Source organism: Prionailurus viverrinus, chromosome A2 (genome assembly GCF_022837055.1).
Source record: "Prionailurus viverrinus isolate Anna chromosome A2, UM_Priviv_1.0, whole genome shotgun sequence".
In the NCBI taxonomy this organism is placed as follows: domain Eukaryota; kingdom Metazoa; phylum Chordata; class Mammalia; order Carnivora; family Felidae; genus Prionailurus; species Prionailurus viverrinus.
In genome coordinates this window covers 120,508,328-120,526,447 of record NC_062562.1, presented here as the reverse complement: position 1 = coordinate 120,526,447, position 18,120 = coordinate 120,508,328, and the positions used below count along the sequence as shown (strand labels likewise).

The 18,120-nt window shown below is 43.9% G+C and overlaps 1 protein-coding gene across 4 annotated transcripts in view; it reads right to left on the bottom strand.

Annotated features, from left to right (window-relative positions):
* CREB5 (cAMP responsive element binding protein 5) overlaps positions 1-18,120 on the bottom strand; it is a 417,870-nt gene that overhangs the window by 383,208 nt on the left and 16,542 nt on the right. The window contains exon 1 of one of the 4 annotated variants that reach the window (XM_047850977.1): positions 12,216-12,251. The exons of the other annotated variants lie outside the window; for them this stretch is intronic. The gene's annotated coding sequence lies outside the window, so the exon portion shown is untranslated. Of the gene's footprint in view, positions 1-12,215; positions 12,252-18,120 lie in introns of those variants that run through there. 4 annotated transcript variants of the gene reach the window in all.

Below are 18,120 nucleotides of genomic sequence, written 5' to 3'. Positions count from 1 at the left end.
GGAGGGAAGTGTGGGCTTATACGCCCTTACATAAACTACAAGTCTATCTCTTTTCATTTGAGCAGATCCTTGCACTGAGAAAGGCAACCAAGTCAATACAAACAGATAATCCCAAATGGTGTGGTTTTCAAATGAAATGACACGGCTTTCTATACATAGGGCCCATCAAGATGCAAGCCAGTCTCCAAAAAAAAAAAAAAAAAAAAAAAAAAAAAAGGCATTTAGGGCTATGCGACTAGCTGTTGTCTTCCCTGGATTATCCTATGTATTAGAATCGCATTACACACCTGTCACCTCTCTGCATCGATCAGAAACACACGAGTCCTCTTTAAATGTTTGCTCTTCCCACTGAGGCACTAAAGCTGCTACACCTAACTTTGAAAAAGTGGTCCACGCGTTCTATTTCTCCATCTGGAGAATGGGTACATGCAAACCCTCTCCCTCCCCCCCCTTTTTTTAATCGTGTTAAAGTACACACGACAAAGAATTTACTATTAACTATTTTTAAGTGTATCCTTCCGTAGTGGCAGTAAGACTTACACTGTTACGCAACCAATCCCCAGAATCCCCTCTTTTTTTGAAACAAACATTAAATAACTAAAAACCATGTAAAGGAACATAAGACCTCCTACACAGACCCTCCTAAAATATCTGCTAAATGTTAAATAAAGATACAGCATCCCATGTGCAACCTTCCTTTTAAAGATACTGTAGTTGTTGTGCTTTACGGGGGGGAAAAAGGCACATTTCCTCGAAAGGGTAAAAATGACCCTTGGGTGAAAGGGTTAACCTGTCTGTCTTAAGGCTGTCCCTTCCAAAGGGCATGTCAAATAATGACATGCAGTTTTTTTCTCCCTGATTTCTGCGAGTGCTTCTAAGGCACATGAAAAACAAACAAACAAAAAAAAAGGTACATCTTTGCCAGTGCTGCCTCCATTCAATGAGCAGACATCACTGTTTTGTTTTGTTTTGTTTTGTTTTGTTTTTTTAATGTTTTGAATGGTTGGGACATTAGCATGGGTATTTAACAAAAAGCGCAATTTCAAATTACATATTTCTTCATGGTGCCAAAACTCTGCGCACCGTCATCTGCGATGACGTCCACCGGCACGGCATTAAGAACGGTGGTCGTTAGTCATCTGGCTTTGCAAAAGCTGGAAGATGAAATTGTAAACAGCGTGTGCTGGGACAGGCCATATTAGAAAAGAGGAGTGTCTTAAATATGGTTTCAATTTTTTTTTTTAACCTCGCAATACCTTTTAATCAACCATGCGTGTGTCTAAATCAATGTGACCCATAGATACTTGCTCAAAAGAGGAACAATTTATCCGTGGGCATCCCAAGAAAGACGATAATCACCTCCTGGTCCGCCCTGGCAGAGGTTTTTATTTATATACAAGCTTGACCACCATAACCACATATATGTGTGGATATTAGAGTTGTTTTCACGTTAGTAGAATGCCTAGAAAAAGATCCAAAATAACCCCTCCCTGGCACTAGTCACAGATTGCACTATTAATCACGGCTTGTATCTCATGCATGAAAGACCTAGAGGTGCAGACAGAAACTGCACATGGCTAAGTCCAACCCCAGTCATTACTGGGAGAAAACAAATGCCAAATACCCAAAAGCAGATGACTCAGGCCAAGTGTGAAGACAGTACACTGGTAAAACAAGAGCTAAAATGTTTTACTCAAGATAATTCAGGAGCTATCTGTCTTGCTTAGCGAATGAATACCCAAAACCCTTTACTTTCAATCCCCAAAAGAGTTGAACAACTCACATCTTTAATCTCACCGTCCTTCCACAAAGTCCTCAAAAGTCAATCACAAATTAGCCTTAGAGAAAGTTTCCCTAGATACCACTGAAAATACGGGTTTGTAACAGATGTCTCTGTGCAACTTTCAGAATAGGTCTCATGTGAAGAGGCTGACATACCCAAATGTATTTGTTAATCAGTCCAGGTACACGCAGCCTGGAGCTGGGAAGCAAAAGTTATTAGCAGAGACATCATTTAAGTACAAGTAACGCATGCAAAAGCATCAGGAAAAAAAAAAAGTTATTTGTAAACTCAAAGACAAATGCAATCATACACACAATTGGCAAATCGCCACCTGGAAACCACCCAGAACAGTGCTTATCTTTAGGTACTAATAAATGGGAGTGCTTGCCTCACCCCCTTCTAATGAATGAACACGATGCCCCGCCTTGTCAATCCTTCAGTTTCTTCTAATGAAAGGAGGGTAAAATTTTCCTAATGAATGGAATGACCTGACAGAAAACACAAATACTACCATCACAAAATGTAGAGGAAACGCGCCAGTTTGTACCAAAAATGGTTGTAAGGCGTGTTTAGAAAGCACGTGGCCACATAGACACGTACTTGGAAACACACTGCTATGCAGGGGATAAGGAGAGAGGTTTGGGGTGGAATGACTCACGAATTCGGGAATGCAGAGGTTTTCAGCAGCACCAAGTCACAAGAGACCGTCCCTGAGATCTCTCCTCCCCTCCACAAACAATACTCGTTGTTGACTTGGAAAGAAGATGGGTGAGGAGTGTGGAAATCATTGTTTTTAATTTTGGGTTCTTTGCGTCCCTTAACTGTCCCTTAACGCACAAACTGACACGCCGTTAAACATTTATCAAAAGAGAACACGCTGATGTGCCTTGGGAAATACTGATTCTTCTAATACTTTAAAGGATGGCAACTAGAAAGAACTGTTACTAACTTCTTGACGTGAGCAAAGGGCAAGTTTGGTCTCTGCAATGACACAAAGCTTATTTAAAAGCTTAGAGGAAAACACAAGGGGACCCAGCTGTCTCAAACGAAGTAAGATTCTCCCTCCAGAAAGAGCTAAAGGAGAGTAGTAGCTGAGGCAAAGAAGTAAGCCGGCGAAACCACTGAAATGTGGTGATCTTGGCCTTCTCCAAAATGGAGGATTTCTAAGAGGCTGCATGCAAACCCAATCGTAATATTTTGGGGAAAGATAACCATTTAAGATATTTGAAACTCCTACAAAACTGAGTTCATCTGTGGCTCAAAGAATCCTCTTCTAAATTATTCAATCTGTACATTTTAATGTTTTTAATGTTTATTTTTGAGAGAGAGAGACAGAGACAGAGCATGAGTGGGGGAGGAGGAGAGAGAGACAGAGACAGAGAGACACAGAATCCAAAACAGGCTCCGGGCTCTGAGCTGTCAGCACAGAGCCCGATGCAGGGTTCAAACTCAGGAGCTGCGAGACCACGACCTGAGCCGAAGTCGGACGCCCAACTGACTGAGCCAGCCAGGCGCCCCTGGACGTTTTAATTTTTATTGATTATATCTCCTTAAATATGTTTTGTCGCGTGCCTACAACAACTACTGGTTAATCTCAAACTCTGAATGCTTTACTGCAGTCCCTTTCCGTCAATAGATCATAGAATATGAGAACAAAAGACACCGTGGAGATCAGATAGAATTGCAGGTCCCAAACCTGGCCACACTTTAGAAACACTTTGGGAGCTTTTAAAAAATACAAAGGCCCAGGCCCCCACCCAAAAACCGATCAAATCAGAATCGGGGGTGGGGAATCGGTATTGGCCTTTTTTTTTATAAACTCCATGGGTGGTTCTGTTGGGCTGCCAGATGAAGAACCATTGAAACAGAGTCCAGATTCGCATTGCCTGACACCATTGTCACTTGATGACATGTGCCTGCAGAGCACTTGAACTGTGACTGGTCTGAACTGAGATGCGTGACCAATAACCAGATTTCAAAGATTCAGTACCAATAGCAACAACAAAAGCGCAAAATATCTCATCAACATTTTCATATTGATCATACGCTGAAATGATAATATCTCAGATATACTGGATTAAATTAAATGTTATTAAAAAATTAACTGTTGCTTGGGGCGCCTGGGTGGCTCAGTCGGTTAAAGGGCCAACTCTTTGATATCAGCTCAGGTCGAGATATCGATATCGCAGTGGTGAGATCTAGCCAGAGTAGGGCTCTGTGCTCAGCGTGGAGCCTGCTTAGCTCTGCCCCCACCCCCGCCCCCCACCCAGCCTCCCCTGTGCATGTGTGTGTGCACTCTCTCTCAAAATATATAAATGAATTTTTAAAAATTCCCTGTTTCTTTTTGCCTCTTTAATGTGGCTACTAGAACATTTTAATTACATAGGTGGCTTGTATTTATGGTTCCCACTGTTGGACAGAGCTGGTCAAAACTAATACTCTTTTCTCACAAACAGAGAAACTGAGGCAGAGAAGCATAATGAATTGAAGGCAGCACTTAGGGGATTCCCTCTTCCAGTGTCAGGCTTTTCCTGTTGCCATAAAACATACTGTTTGGCAGAGTTATGACAGGGCCTTTGAGCCATCCATCGGATTTCAAATCTTTCTCGCTCTTGTCTTGCTAATTATTTCTTCTAAGATTTGATATGAAAATCTACTTCCCTTATGGAAAAATGTTCCCTCTCCCATTCTACACACACTTGTGACCTGGTATTGCAGGGTTACTCTGGAAGCAGAGTCACCAGAATGAATACTCAAAAATAAATCTAGAAAAACATTAGCATAAGAAAAATGCAGAGAATGGACCATTAAGGCTTTTAAGATGTAGATAGTTGAGCTCTAGCTTGGGGATGTCTTACCATTACCATGTGGTAGTTTAATAAATAACCGGCATTCTGAAAGCCATCTTCAACACAGCCGGCAGTCCCTGCTCAGAAGTGAGCAGTTTGAGAATTGAGCATATTGTCTTTCCTCCCAGAAGGCAGTGTTTTTCTGGACAAGGCTGTCATTGCAGGAAGGCAAATCAGGCTGTTCATAATGGTATGCCACAGCATACCTAGGTACCCTGGTGGAAACAGATTTGATCCTCAATGCCTTCTATCCTCTGGTGCACAGATCAGTACCTGGTCATTCAGAGGCCAAACAGTGTCGTCGCCTACTTAAGAGAAGAAGATCTTGTTTTGATAAAGTGATAGGCCCCTACCAGGCCTGGCAAATGGAGCTAAATGTATTTCTTCTTATAATCAGCTAATTCAAGCAAAAACAAAGATGTTTTTTGTTGCATGTGGTTTTCCCCCTTGGGAAGCCAGCAGAGAGAATTGCATAAAATTGGCTGAAAAGTGTTGTATTTGAGGAATCATGCAACACAGGGGCTCCTCAGTGTAATAAAAGAATAAAAGAGACCTGAATTCTGATATAAAGTGTTCATGCAAAGAGCTGGAAAGGAAACCTACAGGTCAAGCCAAATAACACATACAGTAGATGCATTCAAGATTTCTATTGAGATATTCTTGTTCCCCATCCTAAATACAGCATAACCTAAATGTCATCTTAAATCAGATGTGTGGTGCTCTGGAGCCCCCTATGTTGCATGCGTGATTTCTATTAGCTGTGATTAGTCAAGTTTTGCCAGTCAAACCTCAAAGAGCATACTTCTAGACGCAATTCACTTCTGATGTAATATTCACCTCCAAATACTCTCGTATACTTCTAGACGCAACTCACTTCTGATGTAATATTCACCTCCAAATACTCTCGTATATACCAACCTGGGAAGATAATATATGAGAGAGAGGTTCTGGGCAAAAGTACATCTGCCAGAATGAAAATAGCACTCGTGGCTCTATTCGACAGAAAAAAGGTTATTTAACTTTAAATAATTGCTCGGATCCCTTCTTCAAAGGTGATAAAGAAAAAAAGGAAGTGACAAAAGTGACTGCCTTATTCTAAAATGGTCTTTTGGACCATCTTTAAGTTCTGCCTGGTTTTTAGTCTCAAATCAAATCGGGAGGGTACAGTTTAACAGGGCATGTCTAATAATAACGGTGAAATGAGAAGAATGGTTTTCCAATAAGGAGGTCAATGTGAAAAAAAAATTAACGTTACAGATCTATCAGAATAAACAGAATAGAAACTACAGTTTTTACAGTCAGGGCATTCATTCAAAATATCTGATAAAAAAAAAAAAAAGTTGTCTTTGAAAGGTTACGGATCAAAAGGCTTAAAAAGAGCACAGCATCCAAAGCCATAGGTAATGTTTCATTCATGACCAGGGTATTTATGGCGGCCTGGCTCATGGAAAGAGAACTCGGCCCGGAGGCAGGGACTCCGCTTTTAGGCTCAGTTTGGTACTCTCTAGCTCTGGGCTTCGGTGAGCCCAGGGACCAGGCCTTAGGTTCTCCCCCGAGGAGTGAGAGGAGTGATGAGGTTGGTCTGTCAGTGAGAAGGCCTCCCCAGCTCCAGCTCTCTATATGCCACAACAAGCCTCTCTATCTCACCATCAGCATCCTTGGTCCAGAAGGCATTCTTACTCTCCAAGGTTAGTTCAAGCCAAATGCCAACATGGTAGTTTTCAATCCTGGTTCATTTTTGGGTGGAGATTAGAAATGTAAACCTTGAAGAAAGAGAAGGAAGCGACTACAATATGTGTTTTTAAAGTGTTAAGTTGATTCTGATCAATTTCTCAGAACACAGAAAGAAGCAACAGTGTGAGCTTCAAGGAAAGAAACACAAGAATGCCAAAATAGCATGCATTCAGACATTTACCCAAACTTTCTAAATTTTATTTTCAAAGTCCCAGAGTCTCAAGATGAGCTTCAAAAATTTTACTCTCGTTTCTGGCGTACTGTTATCACTACCTGAAAATTTATAAAAGCCCTCTCTCTCTCTTTTTCTCTTATGTTAAATCCATGATTTGTGATTCCCAACAATGGAATACTAATGGATCCTCAAAATCACGAATTGCCGATCTTTTCCTAATTATAAAGTGTAAGAACTTTTTAGGGAAAACATTAAACATGATGTCACTTTTAAAGTGTCAGAGTTTCTATTTAAAGCAATGTCACAAAGCAGATAGCTTATTTAGTTTACAAATAGCGATACACAAAGGTTCTTTAAGTCTGCTTAGCATATCCAAAAGTGCTTCTTTCTCACACTTAAATGTTTAAGGCTATCGCCTCCCAGTTTATTACCTTATCTCAACTGCATAATGTTCTTAAATAGCATTCAGAGAGATAGTACTAGATTTAAATTTTTAAACACTAATTTATAAAAAGCATTGGTAGATTCCCATAATACAGCTGGTAGTCAAACTGGACAAGATAATGAATTGACTGAGATCATTGTTCCATCTTCATCCAAGAAAGCTGCCTCTAAAAAAAGATCTTAAATTGCTGTAGAAATCCAATTTGTAAGAAGCAAAAGAAGCGTATAGATGGGAAACACCAGCCATGATCACATTAATTTTGTGACTAACAGCACTGCTTTGAAGTGAAGAAGGAGAAAAAAAGATGACAAACATAATAAGTCCACTCAGATCCCCAATTTTAATCTAACCACGCAAGCAGAAGAAAACCAACTACAAAGTTCACATCTTGAGGATACAGCAAACATCACCTTCCCACAGAACAATTTTCAGCTTAATAAGAAATGAACTCCAATGCTAAGGAAATACTATAGGACAGTGATGTACCGTTGCTAAAAGGCAAATTAGTAAGAAATCAGGAGACCAGGAACTTGACATTGGTACAAATAGCAAGGAAAGTCCATGATTAATTGGTTTTGAATCTGCAGGTGTGGGAACCTGACAGTTAGTTGTATGAAAATCTTCAATCTACTGTAATTGAAAAGCTATACAGGAAAAGTCTCTCTGGCAAACTACCATTCAATTAACCTCCTATTCAAATAAAAGCTGCAATGTCACAGAGGAGTTTCCATGCTTTTATGGGAACGTTCTAATAAACTCTCTACTTATGTAGAAACTATATAGGGTCACAACTGACTTCTTATTGACAGGCAGTTTATGGATATCAGCAATTTACATTCAGAAACAGCTTGAAGATATGTCAATTGAGCAAACATGCTTATCCTCAGTCAAGTTGAAAAATACAAGTTGTTACGCATCAGTTAGGATTTGAAAATAACAGGTTTATATGAAATGCTACAAGCAAAGGAAAATGAGGACATTTATAGGGAAGGAAAATGAGGACATTTACAGGGAAGCACAAGCGAGTTCTATTATTTTCTTTTTAAGTTTTAAAACTAAAGTAATAGCGTAATAGCTGATATTCAATCAACAGCATCCTATTTCAAAGGGAATACATATCTAGGTTTGTATGTGGGAAATGTTTTTTTTGTTTTATTTCCATTTTTAGGTTTCTTTTTTAAAAACGCCTTCCTTATTAAAACTTAAGTACTTATTAAAGTGATTCATGAAGGCCCATGGAAAAAGGAATTTTTACCTGACACATTATTTAACATGCTTCATAGCAGTTAGAACCTACTGCAGTTCACATGCTCATGAACATTATTTTACCCAGGAAATAATGGTCTTATTCACACACACACACACACACACACACATGCGCACGCGCGCACACACACACACACACACACACACACACACACACACACCTTCCACACAAAATGCTATACCAAGTCCCAGGAAACTGACAAAGGCAATATTAAAATTCAGTGTGAAGTAAGAATTCCATTTCTGCATTTCATCTATGAAGATACAGGACCGGCCTCATTTAACCAACTGCAAAGTTCCTTTCTGCTTCATAAGCATAAGAAACATCATCTTACCATTATCTGTAGAATAAAATCAGCAACGTGTTGCTTCCTGCAGTCACCAAATCAGGTTTTTTTCTTCCTTTCTTTCTAGTAACTTCTTTTTCACCAGCAAGATTAGGAAGAAAATAAAGCTTTGAGGATTTGCCTCAGAATATCAGACCACAGATTGTGAAACTAGCTCTTAGTCAAAAAGAAGAAGAAGAGGAGGAGGAGGAGGAGGAGGAGGAGGAGGAGGAAGAGAAGCAGGTCTGCTATTTTACAATCACTTCTGCAATCCAGGGGTACCTCCTGGCCTCCGGTACCTCCTTTCCTCCCTCGTTCGCTAAGTTTCTTTTAGTAATGAGCCTAATTTTTCCAGTAGCCTTGAACTCCCCCGATTTGACTGACATGGAAAATGTGACTAAAAACTTGTAGAACTGTCTAGCCTCCAAGCCTACACAGAATCAACTTTGTTGGAAGTGTGGAAGAACCCCTCGCAAGCAGCTACTTGCTCCTCGCGACTCCTGCACTCCACCGCACACAACACCAAATAACAGTGCGCCATCTAGCTAGCAAGTTGCACTCTCCATTCTAGAAGGGGGGACGGACACCTTCAAACCCTGGGAGTTAAGAACTTGTCAGGGTTCAGCTGCTCTGAAGGTCCAATTGTTTATTTAAATAAAAAAAATATCGCTACTGAGATAATCCACATCGAGTGGATATGGGAAAATTTAGGTTATAATGGCACTACAAACTTTTACATCTAACTTTGATTTACAAGATAAAAGCAAGTTTTAAATTAAAAGGGCTTTCTGTTAATAGAGCTTATTATTCTGAAGACGGGGAATGATTTTCTTCGAAAGTTGTCCCTGGGTGCATGCCTATTATCTTTGCTTTTCCCCTTCCACTAATGAGCATTTATCTAAAGAGCCTGTTAATCCTCTGATGTGTGCTTCTGGTCAGAGGTAACAGTTTGAATAAAACCACTAATCACTGATCACTAAATCACTGATCATTAATCACACTCTCCAGTGCTGGTGACCCGGGCCATTTTTTCCTTGAGGTCTATACATCACAAACAAGAAGTTTCACATTTTAGATGCACATGTATTCTGCAGGGGTTATACTATTTCATCTCTAGAGGTGAATAAATAATAAATACAGCCGCAAACTTGGGGAAGGATGTCAATTAGACCCCAGACACAAGTTTCACAACTGCCTTCCCCGCAGCATGGCTGCTTGAAGAAAGTAGATCTGATTATAATAAAACATGTGTGTTCTTCAAGAAATTCCCACATACTCGGAATATAAATGTTCCTCAATTTAGCTTCCGCCAACTTCAAATCAGAGAGGACCCAGATCCTCTGCGCCGCTCAATCCAAAACTCTGTCAGGAGGTCTTTTTATTTGATTTCTGCTGCTTACACACACACACACACACACACACACACACACACACACACACACACCCTCCCCCACCACCAGTTCTTTTTACTTTTATCCCTTAAACGCATCACACGCAGTGTTTTCACTTCAACTGCCAGATACTAAGATTCTGACTCAATTCAGTGACTTATGTATTTAGATTTCCTCTTCAAATATAGAAACTTAAGGTTAAGAGAAAGAAAAGCATCCACCAGTTTATTGTGAGGTACTTCGGGTTCAGTGACTCACATTCCCTCGCTTTGTAAACGAAACGTTTAACTCTTGATTCGTTCAGCTAAATTTGATTTAGTCAGCACCCTCACTTCTTGGCCTTCCCTCCTCCGCTAAACGGTTGGAGGAAGGCGCTACGTAAAATTAAGTACTTTATTTGCAGTGGGTGTGTGGTTTTCCTAAGTCACCACAGGGACGTAGTATTATCCTAACGACTCTAAACATTTCTTGAGATGCCTTTTCTATCAGGACAGAGCAGTTGCGCCTTGGGGAAGAGGGCTCGCTGGTGCCTTCCTTAAATAACAGAAAGGGGCAGATTGCGTGTGCGGCGATCAGGTACTGTGCTCCCTTCAGACCCCAGAAGCTCTTACCGCACTCTGGGGACAGTGATCGCCCCGGGGAAGGCAGTAGAAGGCAGAGGCGGAGCCAGAGTGATAACGGTGTGGGCGGGGGAGGGGGCAGAGAAGGAGGGGTACCGGAGGAGAGGGCAATAAAGATGCCCAGGGAATGGGCGACTGTACGAGTCTGCTGGGGGAGGTCAGGGGCGGGGGGGGGGGTTGGAAAAGCAGAGTTGCTTTGTCAGCATTTCTAAACCCCGAACTCTTGAGTATCTGAAGCTGTTAATCAAACACTTACTGGCCTGCAGAATGACGTAATGGACCTGTATCCAGCCTTTATTCCTTGACACATGTCAGAGAGGGAGGGAAAAATAAAAATCGAACACACTCTGAGGACTCTGACAACGCCACCTACAAGCAACCCACTCCAGTTCCTGGCCTTGAACGAGCATCAAGTGGGGGGTGGCACCCGTTCAGGGAAAGTTGGGGAGGGGGTGGACAAGGTCTGGGGCTTTATCTACCGGATACTCCCTCCCCCAGGAAGTAATTCTATGGCAAAGAAGAAGCGGGATGCAGCTGCCGGGAGAAAACGTGTCCTTGGTTCCTTCGCGCCTCTTTGCCCCTCTAAGAACTTCATGAAAAGTTTAAGTGGTTGCGTGGAGAAATCTGCAGGAGAGGAAGGCTCCGCCGCCGGGTCCCGGGAACTGCCACCGCGCTGCCGCGGCAAAACCCGGAGCTGTCATTTGGGGCAGCGGCGGGGAAGAGGTAATGATGCCAGCGAGAACCGGACGGAGGCAGGAGACGACTGCAGGACTGAAAGCGAACAGAGCCGCGCCACTCTCGAGCCTTCCGCGCCTGGGGCGAAAGCCAAGTGCCCTTCAAGGGCCACGTCCCCTCCCCCGGCGCGCGCGCCCACCAGCTGCGGCGGGCCGCCCTGCGGGAGAGGTGGCAGCAGCAGGCTCGGCACCGGGAGGGAGCGAGCGCCCCGCGCGCCCGCCCGCCCCCTAGGTGACCCGGCGTCCTCGCCGCGCCCGCTGGAAGTTTGCAAACTTTCTCCGGGGGTTCCGCCGCATCACCGGGAAGTTGGGGACGCGGGGGGAGGTTCCTGGCTCGCCGTCTCCGCTGCCACCGCCGCTGCCTCCGCTCGACCGCACTTCTGGAGGGTTCCGCACCTTGCCAGGTCTCTGGAGGCAAACACACACCCCCGATTCATAACTGTTCCCCGTGTCAGGGAAACACACGCGCGTTCCCACACACGCACCACGCCGGGGAAGACACGGCGCTCGCTCCACGTTAGCATCCCTCCAGTCGCACGGCGCGGCGGCCACTGAGACGCGCTCCAGAACCGACACGGCGTGGGGTCTCTGGGGTGGCCTCAGGACACAACAGAATTCCACAGTCCACCAGCATTTGGGGCCGGACTTCCCTCTGGTCCGCCAAAGTGTTTACAAACACAGATCACCCTCCAAAAAAAAAAAAAATGCATCGCATCTTCCCTACGCCTTGCCCTGTGACCTGCCCACTGGACCAAGTAATCTCGCGGCTGCTGCCGAGAACCAACCCCTGCAAACCAAGTACGCTCCCGAGATGGCTCCCGCGGCAAGTGCAACAAAAGTAGCTAAATGCAAAAGCCCCAGAAGTGGCCGAGCCGTATTTTTAGGAACTTACCAAACAAGTGTGGAGAAGGCAAGAGCGGAGCCCGGGTGAAGGGACCACGTTGGACTGAGCAAAGATTACAATACATTCTATTTAGAGTGCATTACATCACCCCCCCGGTGACGTCACGTGGGATTCCTGAACTTCTAAATCATTGCGGTCCGCGGGGGAGGGAGAGGAGGGGCGGGGCCGGCGCGCCAAGGGGGTGGGCCCCGCCCCGGCCCCGCCTCGCCCCCGCCCTCCCCCCCCCCGCCCCCCCAAGAGCGGACCCTGGTGCACCCGCCGGGGAGCGGCGGCCGCGGCGGCGACCGCGCAAGCAACAGCTTGCAGAGCCCAGCGCCGTGTGACACGGCTCCCTGACATTAGTGGTGTGAGTCAGCTTGGAAACAATCCTCACGGTTTCAGACAGGACCACGGAGGAGGCACGGACACAGGCTCTCCAAGGAGGGCCTGGTATCGTTTGAAAGATGTGGGGATGGGACAGGGGGGTGGGGGGCTGAGGGGGTGCCAAAGGGTGCGGGGAAGAGACTTTCTACAAACACAAATGCAGAACGCTGTCCCCTTCCCCCACCAGCAGATGTCCACCTCCTTTTTGCCTGCGACAGTCGTGACCTCATTAGAGTGTTCCCTGAATCCTGGCTTCCCAGAACACTCACTCGGCACCCCTTTTCACCATCCCCTACGCCGCCTCACCTCCAAGGGAATAACTTCTTTACTGTGCACCCTCACAAGGAATACACAGCCCCCACCCTTTCCAAGCCCCCTGCTTCGTGTGTCTGAGAAGCTGGAGGGGAGATAGTTTCTCCAGGAGGCGAAAGGTGAATCACAGCTAGAGCCAAGTGATGAGCCTGATTTAGACTCAACGTCAGAGCCGGAAGGGCCCTTGGCGAACACTTCCAGAGCCTCCTCTGTAACTCGCCCAAGCTCACAGGCTGGCAAGTGGCAGAGCCGGAGCCAGAATGCAGGATCCGGGCGTCTGGTCTGCAGTATCTTCCTGACAGCTCCGTTGAGGGAGGGAGCCTGACGTTTTCAGCAGTGGCCAGTCACCATCCCCATCTCCAGCTTAATTTCCATTCGGATTTCTCCTTGTGACTAGGACTCAAAGGTAAGGTATAGGCTAAATTCCAGCGATCCTAGATGACCACTGTCATCCTTGCAGGGGCTCACCTTCACAAAGCACTCGCACCCATGCGAACGCCCCTGCTTCTCACAAGGACTGAGCACAGGAAGCAGAAGTCGGACAGGTGTTCTTATCCCCCATTTTACAGGTGAGCTAAGGCAGGCTCCAGGAAGCTAGGTACCTGGCCCGAAGTTAGTTGGGTAAGTAGTGGCACCACAACCCCTGTTTTCAAACCCCAGATCCAGCTGGGCTCCCTTCTAGAACCAGGATGGGAGCATTCCGTTCTCATGGGTTATTTGGTAGTTAGAATCTCTGCTACGGATGTGTTGGCTGGGAGTCAGAGTTTTGCTTAGGAACAGTTTAGCCCCCATTAACAAACAATAATCATTTCTGACATTTATGTAACATCTAACATTTATATAGCACCTCTTATCCCAGTGCATCATAACCATGACTGTGCAGTTTGCCAGAGAATCATGACTGGACTGGCTAGAAACTGTAATGCTTTGCCCGGATCATCACATAGTACTTTCTGAGCTGGTTTTGGTATCCTAAATCGAAGAGTCTGTATTTCCTTTCTGCTTTTAAGTGTTTAAACAACTCCCTGCCCTTCAGTGTTCCTTGAGACCATAGGGACTAGCGACTCTTTGTTTCTTACAGCCTTATTCAAAGTTCATCACTGAGTTTTCTATTTGTTCTTTTCCACATGTAACCCCGAAGGAACTGCAAAAGAAGGGCTCTAGTCCTAACTTGAAAGCTTCACCAATAAAAGTTTAAATATGACAGCTCAATTCACTGGGTTTACAGAAGAAAGAAATAGCCTACTGAGGAACAGCCTTCTTGCCCACCTTCCCACTCAATAATGAGGATAGCCTTTTCCACCCAAAGCAGGTAGTCTACCTACTTCTCTAGCAAAGAAGTGTGAGCCAAACAAGGAACAAACCTGAGACCAAAGCTTGAAAAGCTTAATATATCAGAGCTCAGTCAGAGACCTAATCTTTTTTCCCCGTTGACCAAAGGAATAAAATGGAGAAATGAATAAGCAAAAATGAAGTGATAAAATACTTAAACCCCTGTAAGCAGTTAATCAATGTATAAATTTGAAACATTTCTCAGTATTCTCTAAACAAAAGCATATATATATGTATACACACACACACACACACACACATATACATATGAGTTTTAATGCAAGTAGTTCATCAATTTCTAATACTATCCAAATCATTTGTTCATCTTTAACAATGGTTGCTGGTCTTGCATGTTTGACATGCTTCCACTAGGTAAACAATGCTCCTGTCTGAGCCATGATTGACAAAGGAATACGCAGGTAGCTTTTCCAATAACTTCCCCAATACCTTGATAATCATTAGGCTATATTGGGTCTCAGTAGGTAGAGAATTTCTCATAATATCAGCAATATTGTTCATAATATTGTTCATGGTGAACATAGCATCTGCTGAACTGATAGCAATTTCATTCAAAATACCCATCCATTGTATTATAGGGTATGTATATATATCTCAAATCTTTGTTGCCATCTAAGTCATGCACACAAACTTTTTGAATGTAAATTAAGGAAGAGACATAGTCTCTCTGACTTTGGTCTCTAATGTCAGGCTGCCTGAGTTCAAACCATGGCTTTGCTACTTGAGTTTTAACTAACCTCTGGGTCTCCAATTCCTCATCTACGTAATAAGGTGATAATTCTAGGAACTCAAATAAGTGAAGAGCTGTGCTTGGCACAGGACAAATACTATATAAGTATTTGTCCTCATTCTCATTTTGTATTAATGAAAGTAATGTGGCTGATGTCATGATAGTAGGGCATTTGGTGATTTTAACAAAGTTGGGCAAATAAATGAAAAGAGAACCTGTTTCTCCATATTTCTCCCAACCCCAACACTAACCTCTGTATGCACCATCTGTACGAAAGAGGCTCTCATCTGTCAAATCACACCCATAGAGCCCTCATGTTTGTAGACTCAAATTCCTGTATGGCTCATATTCACCTACTCTCCTCCAGGATCCCTCAGAGCCAAAGTCCCATGGAAACTGAAGTTCCCAGAAGCAGCCATGAAGAGCATCTCTAGGAGTAGGTACTTTGGCTGGTGGTGGCCATAACCTGAGAATTTTCCAGTAGGAAAATTCTACTTCTGGAAAATTCTCACCTCCAGGAATCTCATCTCATCCACTGGGACTCCATCCATTATGGCCTCACGGACACATGGAGATGGGGATCTTGATAACAGAGTCGAAGTAAACTGCCTGGGGTACCACCCACCCAAGGTCCTCCTTCCCAATCCCACCCCCCCCCCGAAAGGGTAGGGGCACATGCAGGGCACAAGCCCACTGGTAAGGTATCATGCTGGTTACACCTATGAGGGGCTGACTGGCACCTTTATTGGCCAGTGAGAATAGATGAGACCCCATGCTAGACAAAGGGTTAACCCTTTAGTTAGTGGGCCAGAGGGCAGTCCAAGGGAGCCTTGGGCCAGTGGGATAGCACAGAGCCTAGAGTAGTGGGTAATTACTAACCCCTATGGAAGAATTTTCATATTTTAATATATTTACAGCCTTACCAGTGCTTACCTACTGAATATTAGGCCTGAATAGAACCATCCCAAGGGTCCTCAGATGAGGAAGAATCCTTTAGCCTTGTGCTTTGGATTCTGTCATTTCTCCAACATTCTACAAAGGGTGGCAGGTCTACCAGGTGCTGGGGATTAAAAAAAGAAAAAGGTCTCCTGCTTCCCAGTTTCTAGGCTCCCACAGAAGTTATCAAACCTAGCAACATAAGAAGCACTTGGGCAACTTGTTAGGCAATTTTTTTGGGTCAGACTTCCCCCAGGGATTTCAGTTCAAAGCTCTGGCACTGAGCTCAGGATTCTGCATTTGTGATTCTGATGCAAGTGCTTGGCGACCCCACTTTGAGTGACTCTGGTTTAGTAAATTCATAGATGGCCAGTGACCCAGGAGAAAGCTGGGGAAGGAACAGAAGAGTCTGCTGCCCGCAACACTAAATATATACACACACATATATATTCATATATGTGTGTGCGTGTGTGTATATATATATATATGTATATATTCATATATATGTGTGTGTGTGTATATATGTGTGTGTGTGTGTGTGTGTGTGTGTGTGTGTATATATATATATATATATATATATATATATGTTTATGACCCAGGGATCATATATTTAAGATCAGTCCTCTAGCTGCTTCCCATAAAGACATATATACTTCTAGAGAAGGCTTCTCCTCATCTCTTCCACAAGTATCCATTGAGAGGGACCTTTTCCATTTATTTTTCCATTCGAGGCTTTTCTTAACTGAACAGTTAACAGTGGTAGTGGAAAGGATGCTAGGTTTGTGGTTAAACCCCTAGCTGTGCTCCACCGGAAGTTTCTCTCTCTTCTAAGATGAATCTTCACCAGGTTTCTTCATTATCTTATTTAAAGGGATAAAGATTTTCAAACAAGTGGAACTGCAAAATGCATCCAGAAGACGGCAACAACCACAACATGGCTAGCTAACATTTCCGAAGCATTTACTACGTGCCATGCCCTAGGCTAAGTCTTTTATGTGTATCCTTTCAGTTATTCCTCAAAATAACCCTATGAGGTGTCTGATACCATTCTCGTTTTGTGAAGAGAAGATAGTCTTAGAGCAGTGAATAACTTGCCCAGGATTGCACATCTAGAGCATGGCCGAGGTGGGAGAGACACCCAGATCACTGGTACCAATCCCAGCACGTGCTGGAAGCCTGATGGGGCACGGAGCATGGGTAGATGCAGAGATTCTGCAGTGTGCCAGCTGTTCCCTCCCACCTCATTTGCATGTAGTGTTCCTGATGCTGCTTCTGTGGTCAGTGAGACCAGAAGTGAGTGCGAAGTAAGCTTGTTTCGTGTAAGGTTGAGTGGGATGGGAGAGAAGCCATGCTTTCCTTTCAAACCAGAAGTTTCTTGGAACACAGGGGAGAAAAGACCATGGCATCCGAAGAACAAAGAAATTAGAAAACCTGTCTTACTCAGGTTACATCGATGGGCTGGCCAACCAATCACACACACTGCAAATGACACTGAAGATGGGGTAGCCCTCACTTCCTTTTCCTTACTCGTGAGTAAACAGAAGGCAGAGTTCTGGCAGAATGTGTGCACATCTAGAACTGAAATAAAGACAGGTGAGTTCATTTTGTGCAGTGTTTCCACTTGTCTGGTATGAACAAAACATATGCATATAGGAGCCACGAAATACAACTTGTGTGAATTCAGTGATTCCACACACAAGTTAACTTATAGTTACACTTATACTGGCATTGCACAATATAAAAATTAATGGTAAAATGAATGCTCATCATTGAATATTTAAATTCTGTGTTACTTAGAATGACACGTTAAATGGCAAATTAAAAACACCAAGACACATTGAGAGACTAAGCTATGAAAGCAAGGCAAATCTTCCTATTTAATATCTTTAATGACACCTTCCTCGTCTTTTGAACAAGGGGCCTTGCATGTTTCGTTAGCCCTGAGTCCAAGAATTCTGTAGCCAGCTCCAACTACAGACAAAAGACTGACGAGATTCATCGTGTCCCCAGATCCACGCTCACTTTGCTGAGAGTAAAGGCATGCAGAGCAAGAGGTCTAACAGCCTCAGCTTTGTCACTTATTGAGTGTGTGACCATGGCCAGTCTTTTAACCTCTCTGAACTTTAGATTCTTCATCTGTAAAATGGAGCTAAGACACCCCCCAGGATTTTACAAGGATTGAATGAGTTAATATATGTAAAG